The sequence below is a fragment of the Gobius niger genome, assembly GCF_951799975.1.
Source record: "Gobius niger genome assembly, chromosome: 11".
Taxonomy (NCBI): domain Eukaryota; kingdom Metazoa; phylum Chordata; class Actinopteri; order Gobiiformes; family Gobiidae; genus Gobius; species Gobius niger.
The window spans coordinates 17,056,427-17,070,999 of record NC_136862.1 but is presented as its reverse complement, the minus strand read 5'-3'; positions in this window follow the sequence as shown (position 1 = coordinate 17,070,999).

Genomic DNA, 14,573 nt, shown 5'->3' with positions numbered 1-14,573 from the left:
AATGCCCACAGTGTGAGAGCGGCTCTTTCACTTCACACACTCTGTACGGGATGCCTGAGTGGTGAGGTAAGGACGCACGCGCCCGTCTCCATGTACACACACAGAGGCGCAGTAGTCATGGTGCCATGAAAAGCCAGTGTTTTGTGCGTGAACCCTGTCACCCTGAACCAACATCCTGAGAGCCTTTCTCCTCCAGCGGCCCCTGCCAAGCTCCACTCTAATTAAAGACCCTTCCCCAGCCTCACTGGTCCACAGCTCCACAGCCGTCTGAGAGGAATGTGAACCTCTGTGTGATTAACAACTGCTCAGGGTTTAATTCCACACTTAACAGTGCACTCGGCCACAGGATCTGTGCACGCTTCAAAGAAAACAAGACTCGGCAGACAACTTTGATCACGTTTTTAACAATAAGCTGTAAATAAAACATTCAATGCAGACTGCATAGTACACAGGCTACTTCTTTAATAATGATGATTTTTATGAAGAAACTCAAGGTACTGCAATTCGGATCTCAGGGTAGTTATAGATGTAGCACATTTGAGGGAAATGAGACCAATAAGAGTATGAGTTTTTTTTTTAACAAACTTTTTGTTTCCAAAAACTAAATATAAGGGCCATACCATCTTTGCTCTGCCCGATCCCGTCAGACCTCGGAAGCTAAGCAGGGAAGGGCCTGGTCGGTACTTGGATGGGAGTCCATTTGGGAGCACAAGAAATCCTGGGTGAATGCAGTGAGTGAGTGGTTGGTGGTGGTCAGAGGGGCCAATGGTGCAGACGGGTAGCCTCGCTTCCGTCAGTCTACCGCAGGGCAGCTGTGGCTGCATACGTAGCTTACTATCACCAAGTATGGAGTGAATGAATAATGCACACAATTGTAAAGTGACTTTGAGCATCTGGAAAAGCACTATTTAAAACAAAACTAATGCATTATTACTATTATTATAAATACTGTCTGTCTACAGTGGCCATATAACAAACATTTTAGCAGAGAACATGATGGACAGGCCGCTGGGTCTTTCATGAGTCGAAAATGCCAGTGCGCAAGGGCAGCTTCTATTGCAGCCTATGACCACAGCCTTTAATTTATGGACACACCCTCCAGGATTTTACATTAAATACAGATTGGGTCACAGACTAGCAGAGGTGGGGAAAGTAGCCAAAATGTTTACTCAAGTAAGAGTAAAACTAGTAACTATTTGAAGTAGTTACTTCAAAAAGTTATTCAAATACTTCAGTAAATGTAGGAGAGAACAACCAGCCAACAACATTGTACCATTAATTAAACCTTCAAAGTCAAACTTATGGTGAGTAACTTTTTCCTGAAATTGTGTTTTTTTCATAATTACCATCCTTTTAATTTGATCATTTATTTTTTTATATTGAAAATTAGAGCAATGTCAAAAGTATGGCGTGCATCATGTTGATCGCTTTATTATTAGTTAAAAAATAAACCTAAATGGCAACCAAATAAAAATGTCTTTCACATTAAAATGCAGCTAAATACAAATGAAGTTGTTGTAAATCAGTAAAAGCAATAAGTGTGTTGTTAGAAGGTTTGGCCCGATAAAGGCGAGGGGGAAGTTACGGGCAGGATTCCTCGATTGCTCATATCAGCTGCTGTGTGCTTATTGCGTATAGACTTTTAACTGCGGTGGGGCGTTGCGTTGACATACTTGTGGTTTCCTGGTTATTGTGTCTGTGTTTGTGGCATGACTCAGATGCACTTTCTCTTGTGGTGAGCAGCAGAAGAAACTCGCTGGCCATCCACAGTCAAAGAGAGTTCACAGTGAATCACATCCTCTGCCTGCATGGCGCACACACACACACCCATTCTGAAAGTGTCCAGTGGCAGGACGCTCCCCTCACACCTCACTCTGAATCACAACAAGAGCATCTAAGGGGGCAGTGTTTAGTCAAATTGTCCAACGATGAGCAAGAGACGGAAAAAAAGTACCTAAATAACAAACACGTCATGAATGAGAAGATCTATTTCCCTTTTCAATTTCCAACACCAAAATGTATCCAAGCTTGGGTCATGTACAATGAGCCTAGCACAATATATCAGTGAAATATCAGCCTCTCAATATTAGCTGCTCAACTTCAACTATTAAAATGGCCCAATCTGATATTCCAAAATAAGTCCCAACTTTGCATGGTTTTGGTCCAAATATCTTCTCGTAAAATTTACATTTTGGCTTTTGAAAACAGCAACATTACTTTATCCTGATCAGCTAAACGCTGAGCGATATGTTTTCCCGGGCTTTTTCAAGCTTTTCTGAAGATGAAACTGAGATGTAACAAGTCTGATGCATGTAATAACCTTCTGGTCCATCATCAACCAACTTTTAGATTTTGATTTTTAACTTTCCCATCTACTTTTGCAAATCGTGTCCGAGGACTTGCACACGTTGCCACATTTTAGGACACATTCATAAGTAATTTTGCTTGTTTTAAAAGCCCTTTAACTAACGGTGATATTCACAGGGTAGTTATGTATTTTACTTTGATATCAGAACTCTTTGGACCAAGCCTAATTCAGAGTTGACCGTTAAAGGTAGTTGTAAACAGTGGTTTCAATGTACATTTATTTTCTTATATTACTATAAATTTGATGAATATATAACTAATATATCAGCTATTGTAGCTATAAATTTGTATCTCCTAACAATTCACCTGTCTTTACCAGCCTGTTTGTCATTACGTTCTCTACTCTGACTGGAATATGCAAAATCAATATATAAAAGTTATAAGCCACATGCTAATCTGAAATTCAAAGCCATATTTTGAAAAATAAAAGTCTCCTTTTGACAACACCAAGCAACAGAGATAATGCTTTTGTGACGTCTATATTTCTGAGTGGGAACGATACAGAGATTAGAAAGTGCACTGAACATGGGGAACAGACTTGAATTACCAACTGTTTAGTGGAGAAGGACATATTGACATTTGTTTCTACAAACGATAATTGATAACAGGAACGGCCCAAATAAAAAATAAAAAAGTAATTTAATAAGGAAATTCATGCATCTTTATAAAAATACATGATTTCGTAGAGCATATTTATTGCTCTTCAGTAGACATTTTGTGCCAACAGACCTGATTCAGCTAAAACTGTTGTGACCACATTATATTCATTCAAAGTAAAATCAAGGGTAAAAATTGCACAAGCTGATTTTTCTTTCAGGTGTTCTTGGTGAAAACTGCGGACAAAGTGGCAGGAATCTTAATAATTCAGGCATTTTTCCCAAACAGAAAAAAACAAGATGGAGAGGTTTGTTTCAAAGAGAGAAAGAAACACTCAACACGACACTGCACAAACACGAGCAAATCAGCAACAAACGTCTCTCTTGTTAACTCAAATAGCAAAAATCTTTTCTGAAGCGTGCAACAAGTGTACTCATCAAACTGATGGTATTTGGTTATTGTGAAGCACTTGAAGTCGTTTTTAAATGTGCTATACAAAAAAACTTGATGTGAATAGCCAATTGATATGGCTGTTATTATTTGTAAAAAAATAAATAAAAAAAAGAAAGAAAAGATTTACAGTCTCAGGGAATTCAAATCCTGTTAAATAAAGGGTGGGAGGGTCAGAGTTTACACAGGCAAAAGAAAGTCAAATGTAATGCTTTTGAATGCAATTTTGAATGCCACAAATGCAGAAAAGGATTGCTGCATATTTACTTAGGATTTGCAAACATTTCATCAAACAGAGGAAAGATAATTGGATAAGACAAGAAACTTTTGAGCAAAACAACGTCCACTTCAGCCAAAACCGCAGCTAAACTTATTTTAGACGATCATTTTGATATTTTCAATAAACTTATACAGTTCCAATAAATTTAGATTTAATGCCAGTTTGAATCCAATGCAATGCTTTTTAATGCCCCGCAGAAACCCTGGGTAATGCAATGTAAAGAACCAAATATCTCTGAAATGCATGTGATTCTTGCGTCAGCTTAGCAATGAACAGTATATATATGTCAAAGTTGTTCAGCCTCTAATCAGGGTTTAACCACTCCAACTAACCACTCGTATTAAAATAGAAACATATTTAGCAAAAATACAATATCACAATTAAAGAGCATTAGACCGGAACTCTGTATAGCTGTCTGTATCTTAATCTGCATAGATAACATTTTGTAGTATAGTTAACTACATGCCTGTTTAAAAAATAAGCATTTCAGGTCATCATACAAAACATAACAATACGCTTCAAGTTGAGTTCATAGCTTCTAGGCCTAAGATGACAGTGCATTTAAGAAATGGGTCAAAGCCGAACTGTGAGTCACATTGTGTGGTCTTCTGTCATCGACCACACTTAAAAATAGATCTGACAGACACCATGCAGACCGAACAACAGGACTTTCACCCAGCCAACAGTGAAGCAGGCCATTTGGGCGTTGGACAAATGTAATACTAAAGTGGCGGTGTGTAACTTCTGATGTTAGTTGTGATGGTACAGTTGAGGGAAGTGTGTGTGACTTCCACCTGCAGGGCAGCCCAGGAAGTGAAGGCTCAACTTGCCCCTGCAGCCCGCCATCCGTATCAAAGTTGTCTGCCATCTAAAATAACTGAAATAAAACAGGGCGTAATGATTGCTCTCAACTGTGAAAATTTCAGGCTAATTCAAAGACGCAGATCTGAATAAGTAAGAGTGGCTGTAACAGATTTAGGTCAGGATTTGTCTCGCCAAGTTATGTAACTGCGTATATGGGCCAGAATAATAGTATTACATGTGAAATTGCTGTTCAGTCAAGGGTTAGAGAGTTCTGAACGGTCCCTATCACACCGACAAGAGTAATAGTCAATTCACTCTATAATGTACCTTTGTATGTATTCTGTTTTTTGAACAGTATTTTAAACAGTTCTCAGATGTCAGCAAATAGAGCTTCTCCATTTAGTTTCACTATGACTGACTGTCGAGTAGACGGAGCCACAGATCGTCCATTTGTCTGTTACTAGAATCTCATTAGCTTCTTGTCAATCTGTCACTGCCACTTCACTTTCCCCTCTTCTGCACCAAAGGGTGGGATATCCGCATCGGTTGCTATGGCACCAGACAGCTCCTCGTTTCTTCAGACAGGGGCTAACTGTATGTCTGTGTATGTGTGTTCACGTGCACACTTGTTCACACTCACATGTCTAAGTGTGAGCAGACACATGTGCCAGGCCCCCCACATGAAGAGGTGTGGCAGTGAAAATCGCAAACAGCATCTTCAGCCGTACATGTCCAAACACGGCTGATTAGGATCAATGACAGCAGCATGGGTTAACATTTACATATACTGTAAACAGACTGCTTCAATGCCAATGATTTTCTCGGAAAAGGGAGTCAAATGAGCAGATTCTTTAAATCAGCTGGAAAATATGATGGGCTCCATATAAAATGCCTTCACCGCATACAGCCTGTGCAAGGCCAGCATTATTTGACATTTGTGGCCTTAATACTTTGTTCAGCCTCCAGCAGAGGGCAGTGTCTGCCTAGAGCCACACATCTCATCTCCTATTCAGCATTTTTTGAATTTTAAGAACTTTAACAAAAATAATTCCAGCATTAAGAAAGCTAATTTTACAATTAACAACATAAATAATAAAACCACACTAATCTACTGTGTTTGACTTGATGAGTAGTATAAACTCTCTCACTTTGCCTTTAAAATGGAGAGACCTGTTGCATTGACAGAGGAATGCTCACTGTAAAAATCTATAAGTGGGCAGATGGTGCTGCTGTCAGTCTATCGGCTCATATACAGTGTGTGTGTGAGGGAGGTTATGGAGCTGGGTGAAAGAGGTGTGTTTTTTCCACCCTGAGGGGCCTCAGGCTGGGGCAGGGCGAGGAGGGCCTTCTGAGAGGCGCAACGTGGGGCGGGTGTTTGAGTTGAACCCAGTGCACTGTACAACACTCGGGGCGGGAGGTCATAGAGTCCAGCATTCCTCCAGAGCGCTGTCTGTTTACACGACTGCTGCTGCGCTGGGGAGGGGGAGTTCGGCATAACTGCACCATCAGATAACACTCATGGCTTGCATATATGTTCATCATCTACAACAAAGATAAGGGGCCTTTATTCATTGTTTCACAAGTTGAAAAGTTTTGAGGAGTTCACTGCTCCTCACAGCAGCAGACAAAACGCCAGGAGTCGGGTTGGGTACCGTTAACTTTATAACGATACTTGGTTTGCAATACCGATACCCGAATGACACTTTTCTCCAATACCTATACTGAAATATTTGTCATCTAGAAACATAAAACATAACGATAATCTAAATTTATTCCATAGAAGACTATTTGAGCTGCATCAACAAAGTAACTTTCTTTAGCGCTGGACCCAACAGGCATCAAAACTTGGTATCTACCGTAAAGAAAATCATTTTTTCTATACCTGTTTTTGATACCTTTTCCCCCCGATACCAGTAGTACACATTTTTTTTAGATACCCAGAACTAGTCTGTTCATATCCTCAGTCAACATTACTAATACAATCCCTGACCACTTTCTCCCTTGTGTTTGTACGCACTGGCAGTCACCAAATACTAGTGACAACAATGAATACAGAATAGGTAAACATGAGATCTACAGCGATATATCCCATAGGCCAGAAGCAGGGTTTGCTCCATGCCTTAGTCTTTGCCCTCTCATTTGTTTCCTAATTCTGTATCTGTAACTCTATCAGTCAAGTTCATTTGCAAAAATCGATGCAAACTGATTAGACAAGATGTATAAAATGATGTATATTTACAATAAATTTGAGAAAGCAAAATAAGAAAAGTGGGCGCTCTAGACCAGAACAAAGGTCAAGGGCCTTCATTCAGCCGGCGTGGCAGGTGGTTTGAAGAGGGCTGGTTGAACTTCTTGTCAAGTGGCTCGTAGAGTTATTGATGGAGGAGTAGCTTGGACTTGGCTCCATGCTCTGAACTTTGACTATCTCTGGTCTGAAGTGCAGCTCTCCCATCCGTCTGCGCGGAGCCAGCTGGTCAGCTCCAGGGGGGACAACAGGGCAGGCAGTGACACCCCGACCCACAGACAGTGCTCTGACTGTACTCGGGCCGGGGAGGGGGGTCAGCGCTGTCAAAGGGACCATTGTTTGACAGGGCAGCCTAGTTTCACGTGCAGCGCATGATTCTGGCTCCAGGTCCAGGCCAAACCTGACCCGCGGTGTCCAGAGGATGCAGCGCTGGCCTCCTGAGCAGGTTAAAGTATAACCGAGTCCGTGTTTCCTCTGGAAGAGTGTTTATCTAGAGGAGCAACACCGAAGCCCTTTGTTTAACCAAGTCGCGCCCTCAAAGTAAAGCTCACAGCAGCACACAGGAACCAGGTGGCCCTTGTCACTGCCCTGTCCCGTTCGTTGGTGCTTTGTTTGTGTGTCAGGATGGGCTCCATGCCCATTGCACACAATTGAGCGTCAAACAAATTTGACAGTTGACACAGGAGTCCTAAATAAGAATTGTATTTCTCTTAAGAATGTTCAAAAACAAAATGAGGGAGCACAGTAACAAGTGTCAAAACTATGTTGTGATTAGTAGAACAACTGCACTCAATTATATGCAAATAGAGCAAGAAAGTGAGGACAACATGACTCAAGGCATCACCACCCACAAAGGTGAAGCAGGCTTGAGGGATGATGGAACTAAAGCTATGCGAGGCAAAAACAAAAGTAAAGTCAGCGTCAAAGATCATATATTGAAAGAAGTAATCACTGCTTTCAGAGGACAACGGTGCTTCAAAGAAAAGACCTTACAATACTGGTTAGTTTTATAACCACTACTTGTTGCAGTTGACTTACAGCGCATAAACTTAAATCAATGTTTAAACCAATTCTTTGTACATTAATTTATGTATTTTATACCCTAAGATGTAATTCAAGGGACAAGCGGCAAATTTAATTACACATATTCGGAGTGAACTCTGTTTTTTATGTTTTTGAGGCATATCCAAAATTTCAAAAATACTGTTTTAATTCACCTATATGAAAAAAAGTTACACACATTACCAAACTTCTAAGAGCGTAGTTCCAGTATTAGCTAGCAAACTATTTCATTTAAAAAGTTGTACATTGTGTTGCATGTTCTCCCTGTGTAGGTTTTCTCTGGATACTACGGTTTCCCCTACAACTAAAAACATGTATAATAGGCCAGAATTAATGTAGTGTGTGAGTGGTTGATGGTGGTTGGAGGGGCCGATGGCACAGACTGGTAGCCTCGCTTCTGTCAGTCTACCCCAAGGGGCAGATGTGGCTACAATAGTAGCTTACCACCGCGGCGTGATTGAATAATGCAGTGTAACGCTTTGAGAAACTTGGCAAAACAGGCTTGTAAAGCACAATACAAGTGTAAGCCATTAATATTATTTCATTTACATTTTGTAACTACACTACATAATCTGCACTGCGCTACACTGCTGTCTGGGACAGTCATTTTCTCTAAGTTTTCACACCAAGTATCGCCTTCCAAGTACTGAGTTAAATTGGACTAAAATATGTTTAAACTGGGTGTAAACAGAGCATTTTTTTGTCCTACCAGATTTAATAATTCATAACATCATACCGCTGTTGGAAAAGGTGATTTTGCGATATTAGCATTTAGCTGCTGTTTTGGCTAAGTTAGCAGAACATCTACATGTAAATCTACATGGTTACATTCACAGTTCGTTTTAGCTGCTTCTTTCCTCGTCTTATTATCTACTCATCTACAGTGGTATAAAATGGTTAACTTGATCTGATGTAGCAAGTACAAATGTTTAAGTTTATAGCACACAGTTTAAATCTGACACGAGTGCTTCTTTTAAGCACTGGCCAGTCATTCCCACAGCAGAGCTGCAGACTCAGGCACAAGGCTCTGTCTCGTATGTTACCTGAGGAGGACCAGAGCCCACATCTGGATATGTTCTGAAGGATGTCATTTTAGAGCTTCTCCAACACCCCGCATCCATTCATTGTGTGTTGTATATTTTGGTCAGGCATTAGTATTTTTAATTAGTACCACCAAATCGCTTCATCAGCCACTAAAAACTCTACAGGTGTAATAAACACACAAAGTTTAAAAATAGTACCTCACTTTATCTGCCCCTCTTGGGCCAATTTATTTTGGCCTGAAAGCAGCACAATGTTGCACCATAACGGAATAATGCAACTACTGTAATTGTAGTCTACATATGAGATATACATATAAAGAAATATATATACACTGCTCACAAAAACTTAGGGCACACTCAGAAAACACATCCTAGATGTCAATCAATTCGATTTTTCGGATGAAAATCTTTATTCCTAGTGTAGGGCAATGTGTTGAGAACAAAATAACATAAGAATGATAAATGGAAATCAAATTCTCAGCCCCTGGAGGTCTGGATCCAAAATTATAGTCAAAATCAAAGTGACAAATCAGGTCACTGGTTGATCCAAATTCTGTAGAAATTCCTCCAAACGAGTCTGTATCATCCTCAGTAGTGTGTGTGGCCTCCACGTGCCTGAATGCACTCCCTACAACGCCTGGGCATGCTCCTGATGAGACCACGGATGTCCTCCTGAGGGATCTCCTCCCAGACCTGGATTAGAGCATCAGTCAGCTCCTGGACAGTCTGTGGTGCGACGTGGCGTTGATGGATGGACCGAGACATGATGTCCCAGATGTGCTCTATTGGATTTAAGTCTGGGGAACGGGCAGGCCAGTCCATAACATCAATACCTTCATCATGCAGGAACTGCTGACACACTCTTGCCACATGTGGCCTGGCATTATCAGGCATCAGAAGGAACCCAGGGCCCACAGCACCAGCATATGGTCTTACAATAGGTCTGAAGATCTCATCCCGGTCCCCAATGCCAGTCAGGGAACCTCTGGCTCGCACATGGAGGGCTGTGCGGCCCTCCAATGAAATGCCTCCCCAGACCATCACTGACCCACCACCAAACCGGTCATGCTGGATGATGTTGCAGCAGCAGAACGTTCTCCAGGGCGTCTCCAGACTCTGTCACGTCTGTCACATGTGCTCAGGGTGAACCTGCTCTCATCCGTGAAGAGCACAGGGCACCATTGGCCAATCTGCCAATCGCTGTGTTCTCGGGCAAATGCCAATCGGGCTGCACGGTGTTGGGCAGTAAGCACCGGCCCAACTTGTGGACGTCGGGCCCTCATACCACCCTCATGGAATCGGTTTCTGACCGTTTGAGGACCAACATGCACATTTGTGGCCCTCTGGAGGTCATTTTGTAGGACTCGGGCAGTGCTTCTCCTGTTTCTCCGTGCACAAAAGAGCAGATAGCGGTCCTGCTGCTGGGTTGTTGACCTCGGTCGCCCCCCCCAGGTCTCCTGGTGTACTGGCCTGTCTCCTGGTATCTCTTCCATGCTCTGGACACTGCGCTGGGAGACACAGCAAACCTTCTTGCCACAGCACGAATGGACGTGCCATTTTGGATGAGCATCCCTCCCTGAGCGACATCTGTGGGTTGTAGATGCTCCTCATGATACCTCTAGTGGTGAGAACACTGGACAAATGCAAAAGTGTTCCAAAAACACGGTACAAAGGATGAAGACAGGGAAATGGTCTGTGGTCACCACCTGCAAAACCATTCCTCTTTTGGAGTGATCTTGCTAATTGCCTCTCATTTCCACCTGTTGTCTGTTTAATTTCCACAACACCAAGTGAAACTGATTCACAGTAAGCGTGGCTTCCTAACTGGACAGTCTGATATCCCAGAAATTTGACTGACTTGGAGTTACATTGTGTTTTTTGAGTGTGCCCTAAGTTTTTGTGAGCAGTGTATATATATATATACAGTATACTGTAGTACTACAGCAGTATGTCTAATTCATAAAGTGAGTGAGTGAGAATAACAGAAGACAGTGAAGTCAGAAAGACTAGAAGAGAATAGGGAAGCTGTGTGATTGTGTTTTACGATCATCAGAAAGGAGTGTTGTCTGGCAGACATACCAATAGCCAGTTTATTTATTTGACCTTTATTTAACTAGGAAGTTCCCACTGACATTAAAGGGATATTTCAGGATTTTTGACATAGGGCCTAGTTTCCTAGTTATCCAGAGTGTTGATAAGTGTTGATTTCTGGAGATGTTTCTTCTTTTAATTCATACAGTCCTTATATTTGAAGAGTTTAGTGGCGATAGGCTAGTGCTAGGCTAGCGCATAAAAACAGTCTGACCCAAGCACAGTGCACCGGAGGCAAATCACTTATAACATCAGACTGCCGATATAAATGTCTGTGTCGATAATTTTTGCCTTGCATCACAAGAATGATCGCATTTTGAGGGACTATTTTCTAACAGATCACTCCGCCGCTGCGTAACATACAACCATGGAGCTGATGCTGCTCAAATATAAAATATATATATTTTAAATGCAAAATGGTTATAATCGACACAGACATTTATATCGCTAGTCTGGTGTGATTTGCCTCAGGTGCACTGTGAAGTGGGTCAGACTGTTTTTAATGCAGGATACTAGTAACCATAGACATACGCTAGCCTAGCGCCAATAAACTCAAATATAAGGACTGCATGATTTAAAAAAAAAACTTTATCATACTAAACTTTGTCAGAAAGATGCAGAAAAGACGACATAAGCCTTGTTTGCATGTTCTCCCCGTGTCTGTTAAAATTTCTCACGGTTTTCAAAAACATGTACATTAGGGTCCCCTCACAGGCCACAATGAATTACAGTATGTTTGTGAGACAAACACACTGTAAGACTAGCCCATTGCATGTTTCACGAGTCTCATGTGTGTTCATTCCAAGCTACTAAACAAATCTCGACTCCCATAAAAAAATAATTTGGACAAACTTTAAACCGGTCTTTATTTCCATAGAAGTGTTAAATTAAAATAAAGGACATTTTTTGGGGGCCCAGCAACAACCTTCTGTGGAAGAATAACTTCATGTACCTTTCTAAATATAGGTCAAATATAATAAATGCTAATTTGTTGGGTGATATAAAAGACAGTCAATTACAGTATATTTGAATGAGAAGGCTGGACAACATACAACTGAGCATTTCAAACCCCTCATTTTTCAACATTTTCTGATATATAGATTATATAAATAGCCTCTGATTAATAAATAATTATAAATAATTACTGGGAATCATTCAGACAGTGTTCCAACCATGCATCCAACAGAAGAGATGATGCAACTGTAGGTCAGCACTGGTATTGGTTATTTTGATGACTAAGTGCTTTATATCAAATCAACACAAAAATGTCATTTTAGTGACATTCAAAGAAGCTTTTTACTCCCCTTCATGTCGCAGGGTAGGACAAAAACAGGCGTTCAGCTCTACAGCCTTGGATGTTTTGGGAGGACATCGATTCCCTTGAAGTGAGCTAAGCTTAAATGTGTTGAGTTTTTGTATGGACTTTCATTATTACAACAAGGCAACAGTTCGATATTTCAAGTTACCAAACTTCTGACGGCATTTTAAAGAAATATGCTTCCCCACTATTGTTGACTGACACTATTGTTTAACTGAAAATTGTTGAACTGGTGGCAAATACAGCATATTCATTATTATGAAACAATATCGTTCTTCCATCTATTGCCTCGACCCTGTGGATAGTGTTCTTACAAGCCATTTTCACAAAAGGCACAAAGCTTTGTGAGATTGTATTAAAGATGAATCTCTCTCTCTCTCTAATCCAGTGTGCACTGGTTCAACTGTGAGCGGTTACTGGTCTGAACCACTGGCCTCTCAGACTGACCTTCGAGCGCCTGTTGTTGTTTTCCACAGGTCAGCAACTAAGAATGTCAAACATGCCCAGGATGAAATTAGTTGTTTTTTTTCAAACCACTCCCACATATTTTACTAATTTGTTGGTCCTATGAACCAGTGGTTCTCAATCTTTTTGAGCCGCGACCCCCATTCTGGCAATTAATGAGGTTTCTGACCCCCGTCCTTTTTGTCTCTCTCACTCACACCTTATTTTGCAATCTTATGCCGTAAATCAATAATAATAGCACCCAAGTAAACCCGAATATATCTAACCAGTCACTTTGTCAGATCATTACTTCCTTCAACTGTTTGTTTGAACTTCCAAACCCATCTAAGACAACAAAAAAAAGGATTGAACCCCACCAGCACTCTCAACTGTGAAGTTAACCCTATTTACTCTGGTAATACTAGTTCCATATGAAACACCATTTGGTGCATGATGACGTATTACATTTTACTGTAGTTTTCCCAAAGATCATTTTGGGTAACACTTGAAAATAAGGCCTAGATTAGAGCATTTACAAACACAAGTTAATTATGAACTTATAATGGTCTCACAATGAGCTAGTCATGAATAAATGTTAGTGCCGTAAGTGAAGAGTTAATGATAATGATATAGTTGTGTCAAAACTAGGAATGAAATGATATTGAACTTTTGTCTCATGATGATCTTGATCTTGGACAAAATGCTATCGGAGGTAAGAGCAAAGCGACAACTATTGAAAAAAGCCTATAGCAGCTGTTTACTGAGTGGAAGCTACAGCTTAGCATTTAGCTTTGTAACAGCCACAACTCCCTGAGCAGCAGAGACAGAGACTGTGAAGGCTCTGCAGACAATGCAAACTCTACCAGTTGCAGGGAATGTATTTGCATTACTTCATGGATGCCATTATAGTATTTAGTTAGTGAAAGCAGAACTTTGGCAGAATCACCCTGCTGCCGAGCTGGGCTGACTGTACAGTGGGTGTGCACTTGTTTACAAAGCCATGTGGCTTTGGAGCGATGTTATTTTGGTGATTATCGTCATAAGTGATGATCCCGACTATGAAAAAATTCTACGCTCATTTAAACGTGCTTTCTTTTTATCGCAATTAGCCATATTGCTCTAATCGTCCCACCCCTATTTGTGAAGTATGTGGTTCAGGTCATAATTGTCTTTTGTTTGGAAATGCTTTGTGAGTCTAACTTAATTACTGGTACTTTTTTGTAGATATTATACTAAATTTTACCAAAGCTTAAAAAATGCTCAACAAATGTCAGCCACTGCTGACTAGAGGTTTATAAATGACATGTAACTTAAAGTATCATTAAGTCTTTGCCTGAACACATTTATTTATAATTAGTTCATTATTAGTTTGTATAAGGTGATGCCATGATTAACTTGTGTTTGTAAATACTTTTTTATTATTTTATTTTATTGACCTTTATTTAACCAGGATAGTCCTACTGATATTAAGAATCTCTTTTTCATGGGAGTCTTGGCCCCTAAGGGGAACCTATTGTACATGTTTTAGTGGAAGGGGAACCCGAAATACCCAGAGGAAACCTACGCAGGCATGGGGAGAACATGCAAACTCCACACAGAAAGGCCCTGTCCAGGTGGGAATTGAACCCGGGACCTTCTAGCTGTGAAGCACGAGCACTAATGGCTGCGATGGGACCATCACCAATCTAAATCAAGCAACAACTGTCCAGATGTTTAGCTTCAATGGACTTTGTTTAAGTATCCTTATCATAAAGTGCTACCATTTCCTTTGACGCAGAGGTTTCATTATAGTTTGTGTATAGCCATAATCACGAGGTCATGTGTTTCCACAGGTCACAGGTCACAGTGCACTTGACCCAACGACCCCAAACA